Source organism: Mustela putorius, unplaced genomic scaffold (genome assembly GCF_011764305.1).
Source record: "Mustela putorius furo isolate JIRA1106 unplaced genomic scaffold, ASM1176430v1.1 tig00537284_pilon_pilon_pilon, whole genome shotgun sequence".
NCBI lineage: Eukaryota > Metazoa > Chordata > Mammalia > Carnivora > Mustelidae > Mustela > Mustela putorius.
In genome coordinates, this window is record NW_025422422.1 from 3,098,666 (window position 1) to 3,113,642 (window position 14,977).

A 14,977-nucleotide genomic window follows, 5' to 3' on the forward strand; every position below is an offset into this window, starting at 1 on the left:
AGCTCCAGGGAAGATGGATTTGGTGAGGGCCTAGCAGACATCTTTAACAAAGGAGGGTCCAATAAATACATCACGGACATAGGAAGAGGTGGGTGATGTTTTCTCAGGAGATGTGGTATTCTTTTCCACTTCAGTCCAAATGCTTCCTAAATTATCCAGGCTTTCCCTATTTTTAAACAGCAATTCCACTTATTGGAATTGGACAAATTCCAATTATCTCTGAAATAATTTACAAGCCCCTCAGTGTTTTGTTAACAAAGAATACCTTTTATTATTTAAAAAAAATGACTATGCAGTCTATAATAGTGAAAGAGCGGTACGTATCTTTATGGGGAAAAAATTCAGAGAATTCTGATAGCTCTGAAAGAGGCAGAGAAACAGAAAAATAATGACCTCAGGAGAGCATATTATATTTTTTAAACAAGTTGAAATATCTTAGCGATATCAGTTGTGGTCTTTTTTTCTTTAAAGTATGTGGTCATTTGGGGAATGAGGAGGGAACGCATGTGTGTGGCGGGAGGGTGTAATCAGCTTGATAAAAGCTCCCTGCTTTCATCCAATTGGGCTGAGTCCAATTGAGATTAGGAAGGAACAGAAAGGTTTTCTGTAGAACAATTAGTGGGTTGTGAAGAATATTCAGTTCTGGTTTTTAGTTTTGGTGAATATTCAACAAAATAATGAAATAACAATGACAAAATAAACACAACAAAACCTTAGAAGACCCATATCTGTGTTTTCACTAGCTTTTAGAGCCAGCAACATCAGATACTTGAGACTTGCTGGTCTGGACTATGATGCAAAGAATACTTGCTGTTGATTTCTGTTGATACTGTGTTGATTTCTGACTTCTTCCTGGTGTCCCTGGGCATTCTGGGAGTAGAAACACATTCAGCTGCAGGGACCAGACCTGTTTCTTGAGTTTCCAGGCATCCATGTGGTTTGGTTTTTAGTGGAAAAGTTATCTTAAAAATTCCGGAGATTTCTAGGCAAGCTGTTAACATGAGAACTGATGCTGAACTATTCTCTCTCAAGTTCACCTCAAAACAATCAACACAATATGCCAAAAAGGGAAAAGAAATCTTTATTGACCTGAGTGAACAGTGAAGGGTGTCATCCACATGCCTACAACGCTTGGGAAACTTTGTTAGAATCAGGGTCCACGGAACCAAATGCAACCAGTATGCAACAGAACGACCGAACAGTTGTGGAAATGTTGAAGTGCATTTTTACTTATTGGTAGATGGCTACTTCCTGGAGCCTATTGAGTGCTCTCATGCTGTCCTTGTCATTGGGTGGTTCCCTCCTCTGCTAGTCCTTCCCCACAGTTCAGCAAATAACAGGATAATGCTTGGCACAATGGGGGCATCTCTAGAATTTGGCTTCAGTGGCCATCATGATTTCCCAAGCTGTATATGCTTATTAGATGGTTTAAATGTCAGGACTGTTGATTTGTCAGCTGAGATGGTGTGTGAGGGAGGTATTATTGTCATTTAATGTTAATATTCTCAAAACAGTAGCCCCTTCTTTGCGAGGGACCTCTTACCTATATCAAACTTGCGGTTCTGATGGAGGAGGACAAACAGCTACCATTATGCTGGCTACAGTGATCCGTTCAGGGATGAATAGCTAACTCAACCCAGGTCACTCAGATAATTTGTTTTGAATGGGAGCTGCCTCTTAGATTACAGAGTAGAGAATCTTGGAACTCGCCACAGCTATGCCTCTGCCACATGGGGGAGCTTGTCTAAGAGGGAAAAAAATTTCCACAAGGGGAAGTGGAGGTAGAGATTCTACAGAAGTTCTTAGGATGTTGAGGCCCCAGATCTAGTTGTTGATGAAATTCCCAGTCTAGCCCATGCTCTGTTTACTATTCCCTTGATAGACTGTGGTTTTGATTAGTTACTTCCAACCAGAGAGTCTTGACAGGAAATAAGTGAAAACCCATCCTGGCTGAACCCAGTAAATACTTCAGGGTGCGTGAGGACACTGGCAGTGAAGCCCTCCTTGAAAAGGGGAGTGTTAGTTCCCTGTTAACAAAAGAGGCATTGAACACCCTTAGTTCCCAGTGGAAGTGGTCACACCTACCAGAGATCTGATCAGGGGATCCTGTCTTCTCGCCATCTGTGCTGAGCTGAAGTTCCCGGTTGTCACTCAGGAGTGACTCTTAACTGCTTTCTGACTCCATCTGTCTAGGATATTAGTTCTGTGAATCGGTAATCTTAACTGATCATTGAGTTGAGTTTTTTCCCTGCATTTTGGTTTCTTTAATCTGTGTAGAGTTTCTCCTGTTAAATTTTCTACCAGGAAGGTACAGACCAGATTCTTACAAATCCCCACTTCAGCTCTACCTGAATATGAGCCAATGGTAGGTGACATTATGACACTTATTATGGACTAGGTTCTATAATATGCTTACATTGCTTCACTTAATACGTGCAATGATTTTATGAGGTTGGTACTGGCTTTCTATTTCATAGATGGAGAAACTGAGGTGAAAAGTCATGGTGCTCACAAGTAGGGAGACAGTCTGAACCCACGCACTCTGACTCTTGACTGTGTTGCTACACTATGAGTCAGGAACTAGACATGGTCCTGAGAGAACCCTAAGGTCTTAGAGTTTAGTTAACCACCGAAACTTTCCTTCTAGCCTTATTACTCTTCTGCCTTCCTCATGACCCTTCTCATCCTCATTTGACCCTGATTCTTTGGCCACTTGCCACTTTCAACCAAGAACTCCTGACCAAGGAGTAGTGAGGAGGAGACCCCGGAAGGCCTCTGTGAATACTTGAGGAGGGGAAGGGAGCACTCGCTGCAAGGGGAAACGGGAGATTTCCTTCTGTGCGATGACCGGACAGGGTCTCTGCGATGACCGGACAGGGCAGCGCTGCGGACATTTGAGAACTTTCTGCATGTCAGGAGGCAGCTGCCACAGACCCTGACAAAGCACAACTGCTTGCAAGAAAAGAATGTCACCATAAGAAAATAAGAACATTTGAGAAAGTATTTGACGAGTATTCTTAGACTCAGTAGGGAGCAGGGGACATGCAGAACATCCCTAAAAGGGAGAAAATCAAGGTGAGAATGTGACCTCATCTGGATGAAGTACTTTATGAAAAAAATATTAAAATTATTTTTGCAACAGCGAATGGCTGGCTTGATACTATAGAAAACAGTGAAGAGACAAGAGCTTGAAAAAGTCCTTTAGAGCACTAAGGAAAAATTAAGAAGGAAATGAGAGATCGCTGAAGAAATTTTGGATCTTGGAGATCAAACTATGCACAGTAAGAATTCCTGAAAGAGAAAACATTAAAGATGTCACAAGGATGAAAATGAATAAATAATGGCAGAACCTCCCTGGTTGACAGAGACAGCCAGAAGAATGGCGGGGGGGGGGGTTGGATAAAACAAGATGACAGAACCAAGAGCAAACAGAACAGATTTATATAGCAAGGGGAAAAAAAAAAAAAAAAACCCAATCAGGTTGGTTTAAGTTAAATTGCCTGTTCAGGAGAGATCAGTCAAGGAAAATAACAGAAAAGGATTAAAAAAGAAAATTATGAGCAATCATGTGTGAGGGAAACCAAAAGAAATCAGTTAGGTAACACTGGTATCAGCTAAAGACAAAAAGCATTTGGGAGGCCTGGAAAGTCATACTCTATTGGTCAAAGAGCAATTCGTAATGAAGGTTTTTGTTACAAATCCATAGCATCCACCTAGGTTCTGCTAAAGCTTAGAAATCTGAGGGAAAAGCAATAATCCCATCCTGCTAGATGCCAGCGTAGCAGTGAGTGTGTAATAGTTTAAGTAGGCAACAGAAAGCCTGACAGATATAAACACCATAAGAACGAACAAAGAGGTCTGGGGGAAATAGCAAGGTTGAATTTCTACATTATCAGTCTACTTTATATCCTTACAGATAAGGTTCCTTCTTTTCAAATGTTCTTAGGACGCTTATAACATTGCATTATTCCTTTTCCCTGCTACAAAGGACATCTCAATAAAAAACACCCCCGGGACCCCAAACAGAAAGTATTCTGACCACTGTGTCTGACCAAAAAGCTTTAATAAAAAAATAACAGATACAGCATCCATCGTTAGATGAAGCCCTCTGAGAACACGGCCTCTCTGCTCCGAGCTTCACAGCCTTGTCTTTGAGGACAGGTATTTTGTACTCTGGGCTGTAAGAATTTTCTCAAGGGGAACAACATGAAATGATACACCCCAACAGGGATTGAATAGGAAGTTATAGCCGACAACTTCGTGTTAGTTTCTAGAAAGAGAAATATAGGAAATGATTTTAAAAAGAAGTATGGCGTTAGGAAGGTTCTTAAGACATCATTCTGTCCCACACTCTTATCTTACAGAAGAGGGAGTGAAGACCAGAGAGGGGAAAGGCTTTTTCCCCACTTCATAGAGCAAACAAAATCTAGCTGGTGCCAGAGTCTTCTGGTGGGTTCTCAGTTCTGTGCCTTTGTCCTGCTCTGCAGGTTTATCTCAGAGCAAGAACTGGGACCTCCTACACATGCTGAGATCCTGGGCACAGGTGCAGGTCCCAATGACTGTGGAGTGCTCATTTGCCTCTTAGAGCAGAGGCTGCTTCTGGGGGACCCCTTGGCAGCTGGGCTCTGCCTGTTTTGTGAGGGGAAGCTGAGCATGGTGGCTGTTACTCCCCAAACCGCAGGCTCTCCACGCCTGCCAGGTAACTTGTGATACAACCTCTACATCATCAAATGCTGGAATCAATGAAACACACACGTGTGCTGGGGGCTGTTTTCTGGAATGCCTTTATGACCTCTTTATGTCAAGGCTCATTTTATTTGTATTTTTCCCCCAGATCTGACTGTCTCCCCCTTTCTTTCCTCTATTCCAGGTACCCAGGACGGCTCGCACCGTCCGCCCCCTCTCTTTGGATGGCATTTCTAAATCATGCCCGGCAGGCAGCTGCTTGTCTACATCACCAGGCCATGTTTTGTGTTTTCTCAGTTGTCTGCCTGGGCTGTGGTTACAAACCAGGTCTTCCTCACAGAGCGGAGAAAGCAGAGATGTAAACATTGGGCTAGCTTTTTCAAGACTGCTGAACTCAGTGCTCCAGAGGGGACCTTGTTTCCAGCCATGAACTTATGAACTGAGGATTTTATGAAATCCAATCCTCATTGTTATTATAGCATAATCCTTGTTCAGTTATCCACCCAATTTTCCTGTAACAGTTTTATTTCTCCCTTCCTTTCCCTGTCAGGGGCTCTGGGCATCGAGGCTTGGAATACTCATCTCCTGATCCCCTTTTCTTGCTAAGATGCCAGGGGCCAAAGCTGGGTGGAAAGTGGCTTAGCCTTTGAACTCCATCATGGCTAGGTGTGAGAATTGCAGAGCCCCGCTCAGCTGGAGGTGAGGGGAATTCTTTTTCTCTTGAAATAATGCCCTCTCAACTAATCACATCTTAGTTTTGGCACTTGCAGAGGAGGATTTTGTTTTGAAATGAAAAGCAAAGGATTTTAGGACAAAAAGGGATTGTTAGCCATCGCTCATGCCAGACTTCCTGTTTCATTTTTCTTTTGCTACATAACAGTCACCCCGGAATGGAATGGCTAATGAACCACCATCATTTATTTGCTCATGATTCTTTGGTATGGGTGGGGTTGGTGGAGTTATCTTTTTCTGTAGCAGATGTTTGGGGCTGGGAACCTTGGTTTTCCTCCAGGTGGCCCTTTTCCCCTCCATGTGGTCTCTCACCATTCACCTGTTAGCCTGAGCCTCTTCACATGGAGGCTGGCCTCTGAGAGACACAAGGTGGACACCACCTGGCCTCCTATGGGATGGGCCAAAGCAAGTCACAGGGCTGCCTGGTGTTTAGAGGAGAGGAAGAAGACCACCCTTTTCAGTGGGGGAACGTCTGTGAGCTTGCAGGACTGGGGGGCAGGGATGTTTGGCCCCATCTTTGCGGACAGTCCACCAACTTCCGTGTTCTTCAGAGACCTGTAGTTGCTCCTGGAACATGACCTAGTGCATTGGTGATGTGGCTGGGAGCTCCTGAGTCCCGGGAGAGAAGAACTCACTTTTCTATCTTTGGAAGAAAGAATTGAAGTTCCCTCTTAGACTAATCTGAAAATATTAGAAAGTGAGGGGGGGAGCCATGGTGGTAAAAAATTGGGGAGAGTTGGGAACAGGATACGTATTTTGAGCTCTGCCAATCACAACGCAGATCTATCAAATCAGTCAAAGCCATGTTTCTGTTTGGACTTTGTGTAAATCCCTAGGGCTGCTTTTATGTTTGTTGAATGATTATTATATCACCCCATGAAGTCTATTTTTGATCTGGAAATGTGTGGAATGAGCACAGGAAAAGTGAAGCACGGTGGCTTCTCTGTCCCATACTGAAAGGCGATGACTTGAGCCTGGTGCTTTAGCAGAAAGAGTGGTAGTGATAGCAGAGGAAATCCCATGCAAAAATACTGGTCCCATCTGTCCATCCACGAATGTCCTTCCTTCTCAGATCAGACAGAATCCCTTGAGGAGGTGCTGAAGGCCTCTGGCCATTTCTCTTTCCTCTTTGTTCATTACAATGGAGTTCAATAGAAAGTTGATGGGGTTGGTTTGAGGATGATATGTTGTGGTGTGTGTTGCATTTTACATACTTATGCAAGAGAAGGCTTGGCTTGGTATAGGGAGGTGAGGTGGGGGCCCTGACCCTGCTTACAGCCCTAGGCATGGCTTCCTCCTGCTTACCCAGTCTGGGGATGAGCCTCCATGGGCCTGCTTTGCAGTCTTCTTGGCAGGAGCAATGCACTTTTGCAAGGATTAGAAGTAGTTCTCCCAGATTGGATCAGAGTTCAGGCCCCAATGCACCTATTATATACAGAATTGATTCCAAGCCCTTGAAGTCAATAGTGGGTGAGCTCTTTGGTCTAAATGTTACTCTGGATAGTACCTGGAAGGATTATTTAACTTGAGGATTTGGAGGGATGAGGCTATTTTACCTGGAGGGTTTATTCAGTGTCTGTTAAATATTTAAAAAAGACCTTTTTGCTTTTTATTCATCACTTTTTTATCTCAATCTTTGGGTAAATGAACATCTGGTATGAAACAATATTGGCAAAACTGTTGATGTGGTAGGCCCACAGTAAAAAAAAAAAAAAAAAAAAAAAGTTGTATAACGGTTCCCCAGTTGGAAAATTGGGGGAGGTGGTCATGGTAAAGAAGACAAATGAAGTAATAATGACACCTGTTGACCTCACCGTGCTGGTTTTACCATTTGTACTAGTTTCATATCGCTGCTGTGACAGATTACCATTACCATAGTGGCTTAAACCAACACAAATGTATTCTCTTATGGCTCTGGAGGTCAGAAGCCTCGCATGGGTCAGCAGGGCTATGTTCCTTTGGCAGCCCTGGAGAAGCATCCACTCCTTGGACTTTTCCGGCTGGTAGAGCTGCCTGCGTCCCTTGCTCGGTGGCCCCATGTCACTCCAGCAACAGCTGCTGTCATCACATCTGACTCTGACTCCGGCACTCTGCCTGTCTCTCTCTTGTAAGGACTCTTGTGTCCATGTTAAACCCAGCTAGATCAGCAAAAATAATTGTCGCATTTTTTTCCAAAATTTTTTTAAAATTCTCATTTGTGAGCATACAGTGCAATATTGGTTTCCAGAGTAGAATTCAGGGATTTACCACTTACATACAACATCCAGCACTCTTTGCGAGTGCCCCCTTATCACCATTACCCATTTAACCCATCTCCCACTCTCTTCCCTCCATCATAATATTTCTAATCAGGTCTGCCAAGTCCACTCCTTTTGCTGCTTAAGGGACATTATTCTATCCACCATGGAACTCATACTTGAAACACTCATCTAGTATTAGTTGTGAATATCTCATACAGTCTATTCTGCTACAGTGTGTTTCTGTCAATAGGCAAGGCGGCATCAGTCTAATGGTGACTTGTAACAAAATGTTTTAATGTTTGAGCAAAGGAAAGCAAGCTTGTTGTCAGGTAAAGAGAATGCCTTTGTGGCATATAAAGACCTTAAGAAAGAAGTCGAAAATTCTGCACACTGCTTTACCTTAGAGCAAGAAGTGACTGATATGATAACCAGTACACTTAGTACCAGTACCCTTTCTTCTGTTTTAAACTGTTTGGGGGAAGATCTCTATGCATGTGAAGAAGTTACAAATACATTTCCCCTAGTGTTAAAAAAAAAAAAAAAATCAATGGATGAGGAGGGTTTTACACCTTGGGTCATATATTGCATTTTGATGATGATTTCTCATAGATATAAATACCTTCCAGGACCTATGTCTCAAAGGCAGAAGTTAAGGGAATTCAATTAAAATTAAATTAAAGGAATTAAAGATGCAAGGGATGGAGTGGCTTTGGTGCTGGGAGCAAATGTCAGTGGTGATTTCACTGTTCTCTTATTTGTATGATGACTATTTGTTACTATTTTTGTTAGTGTTCTGGTTAAAATTTCAGATGTTTTGAGCGGTCTCCCCTTAACCATTTTTCCCCTAAGCCCTGGTGCTTTTAATGTGTGGTTCTACAAAATGTGAGGTTTATCAGGAACATATATGTGGCATTATTACAGAAATCACTTTATTTGAATTTCAAAGTCACAGTTAATTCCTCCCAAAGTAATAGACAGATACCATCTGAGCCATAATTGCGAATTTTGTTTTTCCTGAAAACACCCATCAAAGGCAGACAGTTGCCCCAAGCAGTACGGGAGAGAGTGTTTGGGAAATGTGGAGAGATTTGGAAAAGTTTAGGTGTAGATAACATCTGAGCTAATTGTAAAGCATTGTGAACAGGCATTACTTGAATAAGAAAAGGTGGGAAGAAGCTTCAGAAGGAGGGTCACTCAACAGATACTTCCTACATTCTGTTCAGAGATTTCTTAGGAAGCATTAAGTTTGGTTGTTCACACATACCCAAATGGCTTTGACCCTGGCCTTATTGGTTGTATTCTGCCCAGCAGCTCATTGAAAGGAGGCATTAGATATCTGGAGGATGACAGCACTTCTGTTTCCTTGGGGAAATTATGCACCAGGATTCTGAGGAGGTCAGTGTTACCCCGTCCCCACCTGGCCGGCTGGCACTCCCCGGCTAGGTGATCAGAACTGATTTCGAAGAATGACCTTCAGCACAGATGAGGTGAGTCATTGCCCTGTCTGCCTGAGAAGAGCTCTGGCAAAGAATTTAGGCTCTTCCCATTTGTGGGAGAGCAGTTTCCTTTTAAGTTCAGAATGCTTTATGAATTAACTGCGTGTGAGAGAGAAAGACAGAGGAAGAAGAAGAGAGAGGGCGGGAAAGAGGGAACGGGGGAGAAGAGAGGAAGAGGAACTTGGGCTCTGCCACAATCCTTCGGATGAGGTTAGCATGAAGGGCTTTTGTTGGTGTTTGTGTTTGTGTTTTTTGGTAGTGGATCAGCAGACCAGCAGACCAGCAGACCAGGGCAGGGGGGAAGTGATGCGGGGCACACAGAGCCCTGCACCTCAAGGTGAGAGTGGGCATTGCCACAGCTCCTCCTGTCTGCCTTAGTTCTGAAACAAGGAGGGAAGAGGGCAAGAGGAGGTGAACTTCTGCTCTGCAGGGAGACAAGTCAGACAATGTGAGTTTTAATTGAAATCATATCCCGAGCATTTTACTTTTCAGAAGTTGTTAGCATGATCGAGGTTGCATTTTCTTGTGACTACTATTATTACTGTCACGCTGACTGCTCTGGGCAGGGGCTGAAGGTTACATGTGGGCTGGGAACGCAGGGCTCCGCGGGAGGGGCTGGCAGATGGAGCCCCAGCCCCGGGAATGCTGCTCCGGAGCCAGCTTCTGGCCGCCTGGCTTCCAGCTCCATGCTCGCTTGCTCTGGACACTGAGAATCATCCCCTCAGGCACAGGGCACTGCTGCTGTTTGCCTTCTCTAATCTTCCGTTCAGACCTCTCGGATCATCAGCGTATCTCTCCAGGATGGGGAGCTAGACCGAGAAGTGCACAGCGTGTGCAACTCACTCTGTCAGAGATCGGGACTTCTCAAAGCTCTGCAGGGTGTGTTCCTAGAAGAGGCCGTTGTACCTTAACTCGGCTCCCCAGTCTTCTGCGCATTTGAATCTCCTGCGGATCTGCTAAAATGCAGGTGCTTTGCCCTTGGGTTTAGTAACAGGTCTTTGGATTCCGCAGTTTTAACAAGGTCACAGGTGATGCCGAGGCTGCTGGTCCCTGGGCCACTCTTTGGCTAGCAGAGACTTGGAATACAGCTGGAAACCAAGTTAGCTGTGGCCTCTAAGCTCTGTGTGTGTGTGTGTGTGTGTGTGTGTGTGCGCGCGTGTGTGTGTGTTTAAAGAAAATCCAAGGAGAGTAAATGCTAAGGAACTCTCTCTACTTGCTGAGTGCCTGGACCTGGGGTGCCACATGGGTGAGAAACGTGATGCCGCTTCCTGCCTGTGGGCAGCTTGTGTCCAGTTGGAAGGACAGACTCACACATGCACAGAGGTCAATCCCGTGTCATGTTTTATTGCTGCCGAAGTGCCAGCCGAGGGGCCTGGGCTCTTGTGACTGCTCTGCTGTGGACAGTGGCAGGCTGTCTGAGGGGCTTTGGAAACCTTGGTTCAAGGGGAGGTTTGCTCCAAGGCGAGGGTAGATAACTCAAGGGAGGCCATGTGTGAAGGATACATCTGTTTTTTGCCTCCTTCCCCAGGAAACTTACTACTCTCTCATGTCCTGGCCCCTCATGTTTCCAGTGTTTTTGTGTTTGGTGGGGGAGTGGGTTGGGGGGTGGGAGGAAAGGTGAATCATGGGAAGGGCCCCTTGACCCAGAAATTCATCCAGTGGACATGTCCCGAAGGCACACTGCATTTCAGACCCAGCCCCCACGAGGTCCTGAGGACACAGACACGGAGTGACACTGTCCTTATCCTTTAAGAGCTCAGGTTGGTGACAGATAATATGGTTACTCAGCTTGTACAGAAATTTGTTTCTGGTGAGAAACATGGAGCTGAGGGCTTTCTGTGAAAGATTTATTCCACCCTTGCCATAAGCAGGGATAGAACTTCCTCAAAACCGGCTCAGAAGTGAAAATGAGCAGCTACTTCTCCATCAAGGCCTGTGTTGAGTTGTTTCTGACAGACCCTCGAAAAGAGCTCCGCAAGGTCTTCTTGCTCCTTCGGAGGTGGCTGTGTTTGGAGAAAAGCATCGGTGTGTTTCTCGAGTCCCTGGTTTTAGGCTTGAGCTCAGGATCTCTGGGAACACAGGGCTCTTTGGTCTCTGAACATCGGCATTATTTGGAAGCATATATGGTAGACTGTGTATGTGGGATGGAATTATTTTCGCATTTCCGGGCATCCTCGCGGCCACAGGCACGCTGGAGATGATCGGTAAGAAGCCGCCTCTGACCTCCTCTGTAGCACAAGGGGTAGGCCTGAGTCATCAAGCTCATTGAATTCTATTTGGCGAGGGAAGGTTCTGCTGTAACTGTCCCTGGAAGAAAAATCCTGTTTTGTCATACATTTCTTATAAATATTTTGGTACTAAAATGACTTTGAATATAATTACTAAGAAGTTCAAGATGTTTAATGGGCTCTGTGGCAGTCCAGTTAAAATGCCTGTCACTCTGTCTCTCTACTGTGCGCTGAACATTCCTGCCTGGAGTAAGAGCCGTGAATGTTATGTTTTTGGCTTGGATCTTGGCAGGTGTGTAACCTGACTCCTGATAGCAGGACAGCAGATTACATTCGGCTATAAAACCATTGCTGAGGCTCTTGGCACCCACACTGTTATTGCGCGTCTGCAGGTGTTTGGTAATTGGATTAATGCAGAGCCGGAGGAATGTCTGCTCCCCGGCTCCGAGAAACGTTGAGGAAAGACAAATTCATTTCGGAGAGTGACCTGGAATGCACGATGACAGGCCTGCGCTCACACATGAAGCCAGATCTAAGCCTGTACGTTTCAAATGAACTGCTGTGAGCAATCACCTTCCCTAGGAAAGTTTATCCAAAGCTAAATATAATAACAATGGCCTTGTGAGTCAGGCGGGAAGGAGCTTCAGCTTGGGTTTTGATCCTCTTCCAAAAGCAACTTAGACAACTTGAGCTTAAGCCGTCCTATCATGCAGCTCATGAACCCCACAATCCTAGGTGTTTAATAATAATAATAATTTTTAAAAGACCTTGGTAAACAGAAGAGGACGATAAGCCTCCCAGTGGAAGTGCCGAGACCACAGTGGTATCCTGGATCATCACGCTCTCGCCGATTAATTCCCACCTTGATCATAAAGACAGTCTCACAGTGTCACAGGCCTCTTCCGATCCGCTCACAACACAATGAGCAGGGGTCTCACCTCACTGCAGCTATGGCCGGTGCGTGGAAGGAGTCGCTGCTTTTGGGATAATTTTGTCATTCTGGCTAATTGAAACTTATTATGCCGTCTGAGAGCTAGAAACCAAACTCTCCGAGGCTCCCATCTGAGTAGATAAAACCTAATGGTTTGGCTTCATAAACCTAACCTCTTTCTCAGCTTTACAACTCAGAAGGGAGGTGGACCATTTGGAGAGAGTCCAAATAGAAGGAAGATAATGGTCAAAAGGCAAGTTCTGTAAAGAAAGGCAAAAGACTTGGTATTGCTTAGTTTAAATCCCAGAGGGGTAACCTGTTCACAAATATTATTACAGGAGATGGCGAGGGTAGGACAGGAGGGACGAGGAAGAGAAGCCGGTCATGACATGCAGGCATGAGTTTGAAGGGTAAAGGAAATGAGAACTCTGTGTGTGGAGGAAGGAGCCTGGCCCAAATGGCTACTCATTCATTCATTCGTTCAACAAAATTTGCTGCTCACAGCTATGTGCCTGGAATGTCCCCAGTGCATGGGTACTTCAACATGTCGGCGATATATTTTCGGCTTTCTGAGCGCTCTGGTCTAGGAAGCATGGTAGGTACTCATCCCACTGGCTTTGGCAGCACATAGAGCTATGAGCACTCTTGGGAGCATTTCAATGGCCTGGGGTAGGAGCAGGGCAGATCTGTCTAGGGAGGTGTGAATGGACAGATGTTGTGCCTCCCCCTCCCTACTCCTCCCCTCCCTGGAGACTAGCAGTCCTCTTGGGTAGGTTGATGGGGTTCTAGCTGACAGTCTAGCTGACTTTCCGGCTCTCATTTTGAAAAATTTTGGGGGGGGAGGGAAGATGTAGATACAAGTCACATCTGGTTGTTTGGATTGTAGGTGTGGAGAAAGCAAAGGTCTGGAAAGCCCCTGTGGTCATCTCAGCATGAAGGTCATGGAGAGGGAAGAAGAGGTCTGTGTATAGGAAACGAACAGAAACAAATAGCAAAACAATAAAACTTTCAAATGAAAGGCAGCAGTTCTGAGGGGGTCGAGGGGATCAGACAGTTGGGTCTGTTCGGAAGGCAAAGTGCTCAGAACCTTCATCACTCAGATGTCAGTGTGGCCAACAGGGCAGGGGAGCTGTGCTAGAGAAGGTCAGGGGAGGATGGGGGGCAGAGGCCTAGCGTGGGTGGAGGCAGTTCTACCTACCGCGCCAAGTAGGAAGGGCGTCTGCATGAGTCCCCGCAGAAGGGGCTGGGGCAGGGGTGAGCAATCCTTGGTAGATCCCAGGACAATGCTGAGGACAGTGCTTTACATTTTTCCTGGGGCAGAAAGGAGCTTGGCTAATCAAGATAAAGACAAGCCACAAAGACTAATGAGACCAAAAAAGCTTACTTTTCTTCTTTCAAAGTTTGAAAATGAAATCATGAAGCTACCACCTGAGGAACTAACTAAATGACTCTTTGAAAAGTCATGCATCACATAAACCTATCAGGTAACACTGGAAAAGTTTCTTACGGACTAGACACCCAACCCCATTAGCTTCCACTGAGGAAACAGAGGAAATGACTTTAATGCCCAGCCATACAACTGACCAACAGGGCAGGGATGCCTGGGCTCTAGAAGGCCTAGGGGAGGGGGATCCATATGGAAACATCTGGGAAGGAGGAGGAGCTTCTCTGTGCATACTTACTATACCAAAATGAATCCGTCAACCAGAAAGCCAGAACTAAGTGCCAGTTCAGTGGAAGGCATTGTGAAAGACAGTGAAGTGCTTGCTTAAGAGCTTTCCACTCTTCTGAGAAGACTCTCTGGCAGAGAGAATAATGAGTTCCTGGGAATTCAGCTGATGGAGAGACTACTGTGGTGGGCATGGTCCAGGAAGGTTTTGAAGAGGAGCTGGGGTGATACAAATCTGTGCGTGCATGCATGTGTGCATGTGTGTAGGGGGTGGGAGGAGCAGAGAAGAGAGAGTTCACAAGGGACTCAGAGGCTAGTGACTTGGAACACCATGGTGGGACTTCTGTCCGTGATGCTTGAAGATGCATGATTGATCTTGCTGCTATGTTCGGATGTTTTCTCTGTAAATATGTGGGGCCAGGCCGGAGGCAGCAGAGTGGAGTGACACAATCCCTTCAGCTGAGGTGGTAGAAGCCTTAAGTTCTCACCTTCTGGTGTGACTGACTTTCTGCTGGTCTCTTCAGGGAACTGGGGGGTCTTACCAGGCAGATGTTTCTATTTTAGCCAACTGTAATGGTGTTGCCCAGGTAACATCTGGAGAGCTTTCCAGCTCTGAGGCCAGACTTGACTGGGAAAGAGAGTCAGGTGCCCACAAATGACTGGCAGGGTTTCCTGGTCCATGAGAGGAAAGGGCCCTCGTCAGACTCCCTCAGCTCCTTGTCACCATTTTCCTTCAGCACCGCCTTGCCCCTGGAAGGCCGTGAAAGCAACGTCACTCTGCACGCGAAAGCTCTCCTTGTTTACAAGATATTTGGGCACGGATGGAATTATTGCATCACAAGCCAATTTCTTCACCTCTTCTAAAAATTTTATCAGGTAAAGCAGCATGCTGAAAGATCTCCATGCTACTGAAGATTGCAAAACGAAAGTGGAGATTCATCTGCTCTTGGAATTCTGTCCAAAGACCTTTCCATTCACATTCCAGCCCCTTCCAC